Source organism: Nomascus leucogenys, chromosome 6 (genome assembly GCF_006542625.1).
Source record: "Nomascus leucogenys isolate Asia chromosome 6, Asia_NLE_v1, whole genome shotgun sequence".
Classification (NCBI taxonomy): Eukaryota; Metazoa; Chordata; class Mammalia; order Primates; family Hylobatidae; genus Nomascus; species Nomascus leucogenys.
Window position 1 is genome coordinate 58241509 of NC_044386.1, and position 14766 is coordinate 58256274.

General features: G+C 43.2%; 1 pseudogene; it reads right to left on the bottom strand.

Moving 5' to 3' along the window:
- Positions 1-729: 729 nt before the first annotated feature.
- LOC100586273 lies at positions 730-1444 on the bottom strand (annotated as a pseudogene).
- Positions 1445-14766: the final 13322 nt, after the last annotated feature.

The following is a 14766-nucleotide window of genomic DNA, read 5'->3' on the forward strand; positions in this document are numbered from 1 at the left end:
GTCATACACAAGAAGTCATATCCTGAATTCTTCAAGGAAATACATGTGGAAATAGGAATTAACAGAGTCAGCAACAGATTAATTTCTTATTAATTGAGTCTTAAAATGCTACATGGCCCAAAGCTATACTATATAAAGTACTACTACGTACAAAGGAAAGTCTGTACAGCTTTTAGCAAAACTACTTTCCCAGAAAAGCAAATTAAAATAATGCAATCAGCAGACCAAGGAGACTACAGCTAGACATCAGAGCTACAACTTCTCATATCTGTGTCAGAAAATCCTATTTATCCAGAACAGACTAAAATTTCAGGACAAAACAGGGATTTTTAAACTTTTTTTTACTTTATCCATTTTAAGTTCTTTCTATCTCCCCCCACCCCACAAACCAGTAATTCAGCAAGATCCAACAGAAAGAGGGCTACTTTTAGAATTGGCTCTTTTTTCTTTTCTTTCTTTCTTTTTTGTTTTTTTAGAGATGGAGTCTTGCTCTGTCACCCAGGCTGGAGTGCAATGGTGCAATCTCTGCTCACTGCAAGCTCCGCCTCCCAGGTTCACGCCATTCTCCTGCCTCAGCCTCCCCAGTAGCTGGGACTACAGGCGTGTGCCACCACACCTGGCTAATTTTTTGTATTTTTTAGTAGATACGGGGTTTCACCGTGTTAGCCAGGATGGTCTTGATCTCTTGACCTCGTGATCTGCTCGCCTTGGTCTCCCAAAGTGCTGGGATTACAGGCGTGAGCTACCGCGCCCGGCCATTATTTTTCTTTCTATGGCGAGACTGCCATGGAGCTTGGATATTTCAGGCTCATGTGCATCCATGACCAGTGTCCCACTGTGGTCAAAAAACTTAGCAATGGACTTGGTGAACTCGGCTTCCCGCTGCTGCTTTGTTCTCCCACTGATGAAGGTCAGCTTCGAGGTGTATTTGTCATCAAACCTTTTAAGACTGGAGGACAGTTGCCAAATATCATCAGGATCCATTCCTATAGGATCTTTCCTGTGGGCCACGAGAAAGATGCTCCTGTCCTTATATGAGGTATAAATGGTCAGAATCGCCATCATCATAAAATAGGATATGATGCACAAAGCCAAAATGGGTTTGGACTATGGAAAGGGGTGCATATAATCCCAAATCAAAGCCACTATGGCAAAGAAACAGGAGATTGTACAGATGGTGAGGCGACCATCAATGAGACCAAAATTCTCCACATATTTTTATTTTTCCAGAAGTAACTTTTTGGCAGAATCATCCAAAGAGTTTTTCACAGCTAATCCATCCCACTCGTCAATTTTTACAGGCTTATCATCTATCTTCCACTTATCCAGCAAGCCGCTATGGCCACTGCCTGTCCCGCACCTGGAACCACCGCCAGCCCCACTACTGCCTCCACTACCACCACTTCTCCCACCCTGATCAGCTGCTGCTGCCATTTTATCCACTTCTGCCTGTTCTGAGTAAATATATATATATATATATATTTTTTTTTTCTTTTTTCTTTTTTGAGACAGAGTCTTGCTCTGCCACCCAGGCCGGAGTGCAGTGGCGCCATCTCTGCTCACTGCAAGCTCCACCTCCTGGGTTCATGCCATTCTCCTGCCTCAGCCTCCTGAGTAGCTGGGACTACAGGCGCCCGCCAGCACGCCTGGCTAATTTTTTTTTTTTTTTTTGAGACAAGAGTCTCACTCTGTTGCCCAGGCTGGAGTGCAGTGGCACGATCTCGGCTCACTGCAACCTCTGCCTCCCGGGTTCAAGCAATTCTCCTGCCTCAGCCTGCTGAGTAGCTGGGATTACAGGCACCCACCACCAAGCCCAGCTAATTTTTGTATTTTTAGTAGAGACAGGGTTTCACCATGTTGGTCAGGTTGAGTCTCGAACCCCTGACCTCATGATCCACCTGCCTCGGCCTCCCAAAGTGCTGGGATTACAGGCGTGAGCCACCGCGCCAAGCCAATTTTTTGTATTTTTAATAGAGACAGGGTTTCACCATGTTAGCCAGGATGGTCTCGATCTACTGACCTTGTGATCCACCCCCTTGGCCTCCCAAAGTGCTGGGATTACAGGCGTGAGCCACTGCGCCCAGCTGAGTAAATATTTTTACACAAATAGTGCTCTTTAAAAAAAACTCCCTTTGAGTTTTTTCCTTGGGATATGTTGTCAGTATTGGATTTATGCCAATTTCAATTAAATTGAATTTTCAATTTAAAATTTTCAGTTAAATTTTGGAGTGCCTTTGGAATGCAATACATTGGTCTAATCAGAAAACATAAAGAAACATAAAGGTAAGTAGGCAAAGAGCTATATAGTTCATTATCTTAAGAGCTTATGTAGGAGAGAGACATACATAAGTAAGTTTAATATATGAAGAATATGCTTTTTGCCACAAGAGATGACCAGATATAAAAGGCAGGGGGAAGGTTAAAACTAGGAGAGAGAAGCTGGGCACGATGGCTCACGCCTGTAATCCCAGCACTTTGGGAGGCTGAGGCGGGCAGATCACCAGGTCAGGAGATCGAGACCATCCTAGCTAACAGGGTGAAAGTCCGTCTCTATTAAAAATACAAAAAAATTAGCCAGGCATGGTGGCGCGTGCCTGTAGTCCCAGCTACTCGGGAGGCTGAGGCAGGAGAATCACTTGAACCCGGTAGGTGGAGGTTGCAGTGAACCGAGATTGGACCACTGCACTCCAGCCTGGGTCACAGAGCGAGACTCCGTCTCAAACAACAACAACAACAACAAACTAGAAGAGAGTACATCTTTGGAAAGAATCAAGAAAAGTTTAATTATGGAGGCCACATATAAAGGATGGGTAATATTTCTTGGCTGGCAGAGATTGAGGTTGGGGTGGGTAAAAGCACTTTGCACTAAGACCTAACAACACGAACCAAAGCATTAGGATGAGAAAATGCAGGGCATGTTGCAGGGACAGTGAGTGTTTCAGTTTGGCTAGGCTATGCCAAGAGGAACAATGGTAATTAGACCAGACCCTTGGCTTGAGGCACATTGAGGAAGGCCTTTGTAAATGCCAAGAGTGAATACAGCAGAGTTCTGCTTTGGCAAGATGGATCTGGCAAGGGCATAGAGAACTGGCTGTCCAGAGGATAGGTGTGAGAGAGAATCCTGTTGGAAGGAGATTGCAATAATCCAGGTAGTGGGGTAATTACAAAGACCTGAAGAAAAAAGATGGGAGAATACGACATTGAGATTAGAAAGGAATGATCAGATGTAACAATAATTTTAAAAATAAAAACTATAGAACATGGCACCTAATTGGATATTCAAGGGAAGAAAATAAGAGTTTTTTTGTTAAAATAGTGCCAAAATGTGGAACCTAGTGACTGAGGGACCAGGGCTGTAATGTATGAATGGAGAGCATTACCCATATCAATAAAATAAAATTTTGGTTTTGGTTTTATCTAATACTACACCACTAGAAAACATGTGGAAGGATATTTTAAAACCAAATTTGGCAGACATGATTGAGATGATCTAATTTAAAACCCAAGCAATGTGGCATATGTAAAATGCATTTGCAAAAACCTTAGAGTATTGGGGGAACCCACCCCTGATATTTCAACATAGGTTCTTTCTATTTCCATAGTGTCAACTGGCTGTGAAATAAAGAGAAAGAGTACAAAGAGAGGAATTTTACAGCTGGGCCACCGGGTGTGACATCACATATTGGGAGGACCATGATGCCCACCTGAGCCTCAAACCGCAAGTTTTTTATTAAGGGTTTCAAAAGGGGAGGGAGTATAAGAACAGGGAGTAGGTACAAAGATCACATGCTTCAAAGGGCAAAAAGCAGAACTACTAATAAGGGTCCAACAAAGATCACAAGGCAAAGGGCAAAAGCAGAACTACTAATAAGGGTCCAACAAAGATCACAAGGCAAAGGGCAAAAGCAGAACTACTGATAAGGGTCTATGTTCAGTGGTGCACGTATTGTCTTGATAAACATCTTAAATAACAGAAAACAGGGTTTGAGAGCAGAGAACTGGTCTGACCATAAATTTACCAGGGCAGAGTTTTTCCCCACCCTAGTAAGCCTGAGGGTACTGCAAGAGGCCAGGGCATATCTCAGTCCTTATCTCAACCACCTAAGACAGACACTCCCAGAGCCGCCATTTATAGACCGCCCTCCAGGAATGCATTCCTTTCCCAGGGTATTAATATTAATATTCCTTGCTAGGAAAAGAATTTAGTGATATCTCTCCTACTTGCATATCCGTTTATAGGCTCTCTGCAAGAAGAAAAATATTGCTCTTTTTGCCCGACCCTGCAGGCAGTCAGACCTTATGGTTGTCTTCCCTTGTTCCCTAAAAATTGCTGTTATTCTGTTCTGTTTCAAGGTGCACTGATTTCATGTTGTTCAAACACACATGTTTTACAATCAATTTGTGCAGTTAACACAATTATCACAGTGGTCCTGAGGTGACGTATATCCTTAGCTTATGAAGATAACAGGATTAAGAGATTAAAGTAAAGACAAGCATAAGAAATTATAAAAGTATTATTTGGGAACTGATAAATGTCCATGAAATCTTTACAATTTATGTTCCTCTGCCATGGCTCCAGACAGTCCCTCCGTTTGGGGTCCCTGACTTCCTGTAACATTAGAGAAACCTCAGAGATACAGGAAATCATTTTCTAGAAATGGGGCACAACAAGAGGAAGAATCATGCTGTTAAAGTATTTGGACAAGGTCCAAAGTCACAAAGGCCAGTAGTCTCAATTTCAGACACTGTACTCCAACCAAGCCACTTCACTCATAGTGTTCAAAGTGAATAGGAACGGGAAATTATTTATTTATTTATGGTTAATGATTCTCCAGGGAAATACTGGTTTGACCAGCTAATCACTTCATTTCAGCAAAAAAGGTGTCTCAGTTCCTGACAGTCAAAGCAGAAAGGTAAATAGAGTTATTGTTATAAAGAAAGCAGGCAGCAATTCACCATGAAAGCAAACTTACCTAGAACCAAAGTCAAGGGAGAATGTATCACTCAGACATTTTACAGTACAATGTACATTGTCACCAACATCCATATATTGAATTAAGTGACTCTCATAAACATAAGATGCAGAAATTGTCTTTTTTTGGGGGGAGGGGTCAGGGGGTGGAGGATAGAGTTTTGCTCTTGTTGCCCAGGCTGGAGTACAGTGACGCGATCTTGGCTCACTGCAACTTCCACCTCCTGGGTTCAAGCGATTCTCCTGCTTCAGCCTCCCAAGTAGTTGGGATTACAGGTGCCCGCCACCACACCTGACTAATTTTTAAAAATATTTTTAGTAGAGACAGGGTTTCTCCATGTTGGCTAGGCTGGTTTCAAACTCCTGACCTCAAGTGATCCACCCACCTTGGCCTCCCAAAATGCTAGGATTACAGGCGCGAGTCACTACACCCGGCCATAATTGTCTTCAAATCACTATCTTACTGACTTTGTTAAAAATACAAAAATATAGTATTAAATCGTTTTGTGAAGTCATTTATATAGAGAGCTAAAGTAATGTAATTAAAATAGGTTGTGTATGTATAAAGTTTGTTTGTTTGTTTTTGTTTTTGAAACAGAGTCTAGGTCTGTCTGTCGTCCAGGCTGGAGTGCAGTGGCACAATATGGGCTCCCTGCAACCTCCACCTCCTGGGTTCCAGCAATTCTTGTGCCTCAGCCTCCCAAGTAGCTGGGATTACAGACGTGGGCCACGACGTATGGCTAATTTTTGTATTTTTTAGTAGAGACGGGGTTTCCCAGGTTGGCCAGGCTCGCCTCAAACTCCTGGCCTCAAGTAATCCGCCCGCCTCGGCCTCCCAAAGTGCTGGGATTAAGATTTTTTTTAATTATTTTTTTAAACTGTGGTAAAATAGGCTGAGCACAGTGGCTCACCCCTGTAATCCCAACACTTTGGGAGGCAAAGGCAGGCAGATTGCTTGAGCCCAGGAGCTTGAGACCAGCCTGCACAACATGGCAAAACCCCGTCTCTACTAAAAATACAAAAAATTAGCTGGGTGTGGTGGGCACATGCCTGTAGTCTCAGCTACCTGGGAGGCTGAGGTGGGAGGATCACCTAAACCCTGGTGGTCAAAGCTGCAGTGAGCCGAAATTTTGCGCCACTGCACTCCAGCCCAAGCAATAGAGTGAGATGTTGTGTAATTCAGTGCAATTAAATACATCCATATTGTTATGCAACCATCAGCCCTTAACATAATGGCTTCAATCATCCGTGTTGTAGCATATGCCACAATTTCCTTCCGTTTAAGGCTGAATAATATTGCATTGTATGTATAGACCACATTTTGTTTATCCATTCATCTGTTGATGGATACCTAGGTTGTTTTCCCCTTTTGGCTATTGTGTATGATGCTACAATGAACACTGGTGTGTACTAGACATTTTTAAAGCTTTTTTTTAACTTTTATTTTAGGTTTAGGGGTACAGGTGCAGGATTGTTATTCAGCTAAACTACATGTCACAGGGGTTTAGTGTGCAGATTATTTAGTCACCCAGATAATAAGCACAGTACCCAACAGGTATTTTTTTTTCTGATCCTCTCCCTCCTCCTACCTTCCACCCTCAGGTAGGTCCGTGTCTGTCATTTCCCTCTTTGTGTCTATGTGTTCTCGTTGTTTAGCTCACACTTTTAAGCGAGAACATATGGTATTTGGTTTTCTGTTCCTGCATTAGTTTGCTTAGGATAATGGTCTCCAGATCCATCCATGTTGCGGCAAAGGACATAATCTCATTCTTTTTTATGGCTGTGTAGTATTCCATTGTCTATGTGTACCACATTTCCATTATCCCATCTACCATTGATGGGCATTTAGGTTGATGCCATGTCTTTGCTATTGTGAATAGTGCTGCAGTAAATATTTGCATGCATGTGTTTTTATGGTAGGATGAACTATTTTACTTTAGGTATATATGCTTTTTAAGCTTTTGAAGGAGCACTCCTTTTATTCCTTAACGAAACAGAAATTTGGGAAGAATTTCATCTAGGTAATCAATGCTCTTTACAAGAAACCTGAAACACCTGCAAAAGTAAAAAAATCACAGATCAAGGAATTTCTGACTTATTACAGCATGGATCAACCTTAAGGACATTATACTAAGTGAAATAAGCCAGTCGCAAAAAGATAAATACTGTGTGATTCCACTTATATAAAGTACCTAGAGTAGTCAAATTCACAGACAGAAAGTGGAATGGTGGTTTGCAGAGACTGGGAGGAAGTGGGGATGGGGAGTTAATGTTTAATAGGTACATTGTTTCAGTTTTGCAAGATGAAAAAATTCTGGAGATGGATAGTAGTGATGGTTTTACCGTATGGATGTACAATCGGCCCTCCATATCCATGGGTTCTGCATCTGTGGATTCAACCAACTGTGGATCAAAAATATTCAGGAAGTCTGGGTGCAATGGCTCGTGCCTGTAATCTGAGCACTTTGGGAGGCTGAGGTGGGCGGATCATTCGAGGTCAGGAATTCAAGGCCAGCCTGGCCAACTTGGTGAAACCCTTATCTCTACTAAAAATACAAAAAATTATCTGGGCCTGGTGGTGCACACCTGTAATCCCAGATATTCAGGAGGCTGAGGCAGGAGAATCGCTTGAACCCAGGGGGCAGAGGTTGCAGCGAGACAAGATTGTGCCACTGCACTCCAGGCTGGGTGACAGAGTGAGACTTTGTCTCAAAAAAAAAAAAAATTTTTCAGGAAAAGACTAGACTCAGTGGCTCACACCTATAATCCCAGCGTTTTCAGAGGTCTAGGCAGGAGAATCCCTTGAGGTCAGGAATTTAAGACCAGCCTGGGCTGGTCTTAACAAAAAAATTAGCTGGCCATGGTGGTGCACTCCTGTAGTCCCAGCTACTTGAGAGGTTGAGGCAGGAGAATCACTTGAACCCAGGAGGCGGAGGCTGCAGTGAGCCACTATCATGCCACTGCACTCCAGCCTGGGCAACAGAGCAAGACTCCATCTCAAAATAATAATAATAATAATAATAATAATAAATGTATACACTCTATTTTTCTATTTTTCTCCATTAAATGATTTATTTATTTATTTATTTATTGAGACAGAGTCTCGCTCTGTCGCCCAGGCTGGAGTGCAGTGGCACGATCTCGGCTCACCGCAAGCTCTGCCTCCTGGGTTCATGCCATTCTTCTGCCTCAGCCTCTCCAGTAGCTGGGACTACAGGCACCTGCCACTGCACCTGGCTCATTTTTTTGTATTTTTGGTAGAGACGGGGTTTCACTGTGTTAGCCAGGATGGTCTCGATCTCCTGACCTCGTGATCCTCCCGCCTCGGCCTCCCAAAGTGCTAGGATTACAGGCATGAGCCACCGCGCCCGGCCTGAAATGTTTTAAAATATACATTTCTTTGACCTGTTATTTGTACTTAGAATAACTTATCCTAAGGAAAGATGTGTGTGGAGAGATTTACCAGTAGGTATGTTTATTAAGGCAAAGTTTATAATGGAAGAAAACCAGAAACAAACTACAGTAAAGACTCCACAATAAGAGTCATAGAAAATAAAATGGCACATCCATACATGGGTGTAAAGGTGTTTCACGTTTACACCGGTGTTCCAATACTTCAAGATTCAAGTTGCTGCCATTTTAAAGTCATGCTCAAGGGTTCTCAATATCTACATTACCAACAGACCAAAGATTAAGCAAAATGAAAAACAGTCTTTAATGTTAAAGATGCCTGTAATCCCAGCTACTTGGGAGGCCAAGGCAAGAGAATCTCTTGAACCCAGGAGGCGGAGGTTGCAGTGAGCTGAGATCGCGCCACTGCACTCCAGCCTGGGTGACAAGAGCGAAACTCCATCTCAAAAAAAAAAAAAAAAACAGGGCCGGGCGCGTTGGCTCACGCCTGTAATCCCAGCACTTTGGGAGGCCGAGGCGGGCGGATCACGAGGTGAGGAGATCGAGACCATCTTGGCTAACATGGTGAAACCCGCTCTCTACTAAAAATACAAAAAATTAGCTGGGCGCGGTGGTGGGCGCCTGTAATCCCAGCTACTCAGGAGGCTGAGGTAGGAGAATGGCATGAACCTGGGAGGCGGAGCTTGCAGTGAGCCAAGATAGCGCCACTGCAGTCGGGCCTGGGCGACAGAGCGAGACTCCGTCTCAAAAAAAAAAAAAAAAAAAAAAAGGAAGGCAATGTTTCTACACAAGGGATATACTAGTCCCATTAGAGATAATCTGGGAACTCTAGTCAATGATCAAGATGAATAAAAGGCAAAGAATTATCACCTTTGCAAATGAAAGAGTAACAGGAAGCTGGGATATGATTTTACTAGAAACTCTAAAAATAATTGTCAACTTTTACAAATGGAAACCTCCAATTCCAAATGCTTAATACCATATTTATAATATTTTTACCTTTATATTTATTAAAGTCCTACCTGCCATCATTTACATTTTCTCAATTTTCTGAAGTAGTCTTTAAACACACACACACACACACACACACACACACACACACACACGCAATGTGTTTTCCCATAATCTAAGATAAATTCATTTTATCCAAGAACTTGGGACTTGATCATGATTCTCTTTAGAGGACAGTCAAGTCCTGACAGTCTATACTGTGGAGCCAGGAGATGCCTCTCATTAAGCAAGGGAAGACACCGGGGCCAGGAGAGTATCACCTACTCACAGGACCTCGCGAGTTCGTGCCCGTATAAGGACACGCCGCCCTGTTCACCAATTTGCGCTGCCTCCTCTTGGGCGAACGCTTCTTAGCAAAAGCCCCAGAGCGTCGGTGACATTCCCGGAGCCGGGCGGGATATTTGAGAGGGGACCCGCCCCTTCCCGCTGGCCACGCCCCCGGTCGGGGTTGGCGCGGTTTCCGTGGGGACTCACACTGAGCTAAGGTTTCTCTCCCGTCATTCCCATCAGCCCATGATGTGATGATACCTCCTGAACACTGAGCGTGAGGAGCCGATGCTGGTGAGCTGGAGCTAGGTCCCAGGGAGGCGGCCAGGAAAAGGAGAGGCAGAATACCACATTAAAGGAGCGCAAGTCAAATACCCGGGCGCCAAAAACTGGAAGGATTTACGTTTGGACTTCAATGCTTAGGGAAGTGGGTGGGAGGTGAGTAGGGCAGAGAGGGCAGAGCCAGGAACAGGGAGAAAACCACGGAATTAGGTGGGACTCAGTAGAAGCTGAACTGATACACCACGGACCTGGGTGGGACTCGATAGAAGCTGAACTGAACTTCACTATTCAGGGATGAATCAGGCGCTCTGGATAAGTGGCAACCCTCTTTACTCAACCCAGGCACTGGAGGTATGTGAAGAGAGGTCTGGGCTCTCCTGTCAGGAACACTGTCAGGGGGACAAGGCCATGCCGTGTGGGGAAACTAGTGGCTCTATTTCCCAACACTTTTATTTTACTCAAACTATCCATACATTCAGTTTAAGGGGGCAAGTATTTCAACACATTTGCCGCTAAAAAGAAACCCATGTTGTTTACTACAAAGAAACTGTCTCAAGTGTTCCCCATTTACACCTTCCAGAGTAGTCTTTTTAATGCTGGAGCTCACTCTTGTTTTTGACCTCCTTATCTCTCTTGACCTGCCAATAGTGATAGCTGTGGGATTTCAGGATCAAATGATATCTACCGACTCCCACTAAGGAAGAGGTGAGACTAACCCTCTCACAACGACCGCAAGAAATGCTGCAAGGACCACTTTCATTCGTACTCCCAGACCCCATCCTTCCAAAACAATTTGTATCAGCTTTGGTTAGGTCAATATTCAGGGTCGACCTTAGTGTGACTGTAGAGTTTCTATTCAGAGTAGAGCTGAATTCTACCCTGAGTTCTGATTGTATAGCTAAATGATGATTATATTACAGGAAAAGGGGTAAGTAAACTTTTTCTGTAAATGGCCAGATAGTACGTGAGCCTTGTTACAAGTACTCAGCTCTGCCGTTGCACTGGGAGAGCAGCCATGGTAGTAGTATCTCTATAAAACTTTATGGACACTGAAATCTAAATTTTGAATAACTTTCTTGTGTCACAAAATGTTACTATTCTTTCGATTTTTTTCAACCACTAAAAAACGTAAAAACTATTCTTAGCTCAGGGAAGTCAAAAAACGACCATAGTTGGACTAATCACAGTTTGTCAACATCTGGCATAAACTATTAGCAGGTAGTTGCCTAAAATCTCTTTATCTCATCAAATTACTGTGAAGAGTTGTAGGCAAAAAGGTATATTTTATTATGTAAAGGTAATTATATTCAAAGATAAAGTTATTTTGAACTTAAAATCTAGTATTTTCAGACCAAACTATTCAAACACAACTAGAATTCACTAAGGAAAAGTTACAGTGAACATTGAAGAAAAAAAATTAACACTTTACTTTTTTTTGTTTGTTTAACACTACTCTTAATAGTTACTGAAAATTTTGGTATAACCAACCAACACACACACACACACATGACCCCCTCACACCACCCCGATTTATGTTAGTAAGACATGGCAGGGGGAGGGATAGCATTAGGAGAAATAACTAATGTAAATGACGAGTTGATGGGTGCAGCAAACCAACATGGCACATGTATACCTATGTAACAAACCTGCACGTTGTGCACGGGTACCCTAGAACTTAAAGTAAAATAAAAAAAAATTTAAAAAGACATGGCATAAGAGGTTCACTTGAGCACAGGAGGTCTTGCTCAATCACCCAGGCTGGATTGCAGTGGCTCGAACATGGCTCACTGCAGCCTGGACCTCCTGGGCTCAAGCAATCCTCCCACCTCAGCCCCCTAAGTAGCTGGGACTACAGACACACACCACCACGCCAAATTTTTTTTTTTTTTTTTTTGATAGAGAAAGGGTTTCACTATGTTGCCCAGGCTGGTCTTGAACTCCAGGGCTCAAGCAATCCGCTGGCCTCAGTTTCCCAAACTGTTGGGATTATAGGTGTGAGCCACCCCACTGGGACCAAAGAGACTTTCACACAAATTGTTGCTATGGTCTGAATGTTTTATGTTCCCCAAAATTCATATGTTGACACCCTAACCCCTATGGTAGATGGTATTAGGAGGTGAGCCTTTGGGAGGTGATTAGGTCATGAGGGTAAAGCCCTCATGAATGGTATTCATACCCTTATAAAACAGGCTCCAGAGAGGTGTTTTGCCCTCTCTACCATGTGAGAACACAGCTAGAAGGCGCCGTCCATGAGCCAGAAAGAAGACCCTCACCAGACACTGAATCTCCCTTGATCTCGGACTTCCCAGCATTCAGAACAGAGATACATAAATTTCTGTTGGTTATATGATACTCAATTTATGTTACTCTGTGATAACAGCCTGAACAGACAAAGACAGTTGGTTCCTTGGGAAACTGGATGCCTGGGAAAAGATTATATAGTTGAACCTTGAACAACAGGTTTGAACTGCATGGGTCCACTTATATGCAGATTTTTTTCAACCAAATGAGGATCGAAAATACAATATTCAGGCTGGGTGTGGTGGCTCACACCTGTAATCCCAGCACTTTGGGAGGCCTAGGCAGGCAGATCGCCTGAGGTCAAGAGTTTGAGACCAGCCTGGCCAACATGGTAAAACCTGTCTCTACTAAAAATACAAAAAGTAGGCAGGTGTGGTCGCACATGTCTGTAATCCCAGCCGCTCAGGAGGCTGAGGCAGGAGAATCGCTTGAACCTGGGAGGCGGAGGTTGCAGTGAGCCGAGATTGGGCCACTGCACTCCAGCCCAGGCGACAGAGCCAGACTCCATCTCAAAAAAATAAAAAAAAATAAAAATAAAATACAAAAATTAGCCAGGCATGGTGGCAGATGCCTGTAATCGCAGTTACTTGGGAGGCTGAGGCATGTGAATCGCTTGAACCTGGGAGGCAGAGGCTGAAGTGAGCTGAGATTGTGTCACTGCACTCCAGCCTGGGTGATGGGGTGAGACTTTGTCTCAAATAATAATAATAAGTTAATAAAATAAAATAAAATATACTATTCAGGGGAAACCTGAGCATAGAGAGGGCTTTTTGTACATGCAGGTTTTGCAGGGCTGACTGTGAGACGTGAGTATGCATGGGTTTTTATATACTCTGGGGGTCCTGGACCCAATCCCTGGCATTTACCAAGGGACAACTGTATATATTAAAGTGACATGGCATAAAATAAGTTATAATATCTCTGCTTTGTTACTATAGGTTCTGGTGCAAAGTAGTTCCTGGGACTAAGCTGTCACTCAACTTATGCCACTCAACTGAGTTTTGCTGCCTTTTTATTAATGTGAAAAAAGTGTGTGTGTGTGTGTGTGTGTGTGTGCATATTTATGACAGGAACATGACCATTTGAATAAATTTACCCAATTATGTCTTCATTTAAACTGTCTGAAACTAATGAATGAATGTCATGTTCCTTTTCTCTTCTTTCCTCCTCACATTCAGACTTATCTTTCTATTTCCAATAATTTCCCCTTCTCCCCTTCTTCCCTTCACTCTTTTCTAGTCATTTCCCTTCTTACTTTGTCTCCTGCCTGGAAGGATGTTAGACTCTTCTTTAACAACTCCATTTGCCCTTCCATAGAGATCACAAGTCCTTGCTTTCTTCACTCACTTCTTTTGTTCTTTTCTCCTCTTCCAAAATTACAATAAGATGAGAACAATTAACTATGTTCTCATCTTTCTCATTCTTGACCCTCAGTTGTGGCATTAGTGAAATGATAGGGCAGTTCTGGAAATTGTAGGTAAAGGTAGCACATCCATTTAAATCTTACTCAGTCTTTTCTAGGTCTCCCTGTTTCTTTATCCATATGATTAACCCCACCTAGCCAGATCCTTTGGGTCACTGTCTTTTATTACTTTATTCATAGAGTTATTTTTCTACCACCCTTCCTTTGTCATTGTCTCTCTGCTAGGAATACTCCCTTAGTTTCAGGTTGAAACCAGGCTCTTCAGGCAGTGTGGCTAAGAACTTCAGACTAACCTGGGTTGAAACCAGTTCTGACACTTACTGTGTAACCAGACAAATCTTTAACTCCTATGACTCACTATTATCTTACCTCTAAAATGGCAACTATAGTGGTCTCTCTTCCACAAGGTTGTTTTAAGGGGTAAATGAGATAATGTTTTGGGGCTAATGATTTTCTTTTTTTTGAGACGGAGTCTGGCTCTGTTGCCCAGGCTGGAGTGCAGTGGCGCAATCTCGGCTCACTGCAACCTCCGCCTCTCGGATTCACACCATTCTCCTGCCTCAGCCTCCCGAGTAGCTGGGACTACAGGTGCCCGCCTCCACGCCTGGCTAATTTTTTGTATTTTTAGTAGAAACGGGGTTTCGCCATGTTAGCCAAGATGGTCTCGATCTCCTGACCTCGTGATCCACGCGCCTCGGCCTCCCAAGGTGCTGGGATTACAGGAGTGAGCCACCGCGCCCGGCTGGGGCTAATGATTTTCTTACGGGATGACTGCCTAAGCCCTTTCCATCTCCATCAGCTTATTATCCGCTTAGATCTGTCATTCCCTCCATCTCTCAAATCCTCTGTACCTTTGTCCTCTGTCATCCCCCTCCTGAGTTCCTAAACTTCCTTCTGTTGTGAGATCACCAGTTCCCACATGCAGACCTTCATGTTTAGGCCATCAATTATTTATCTCCTTGGAAGATGTTAACATAGAATAGCTCAAGTATAATTCAATTACATTGAAATACCTCTGACCCAACACAATACTACTGCATCAAAAGCATCTCTCAGGAATGAGTTTATTTTATCTAAATAAAAGTAAAAAGCATGTTAG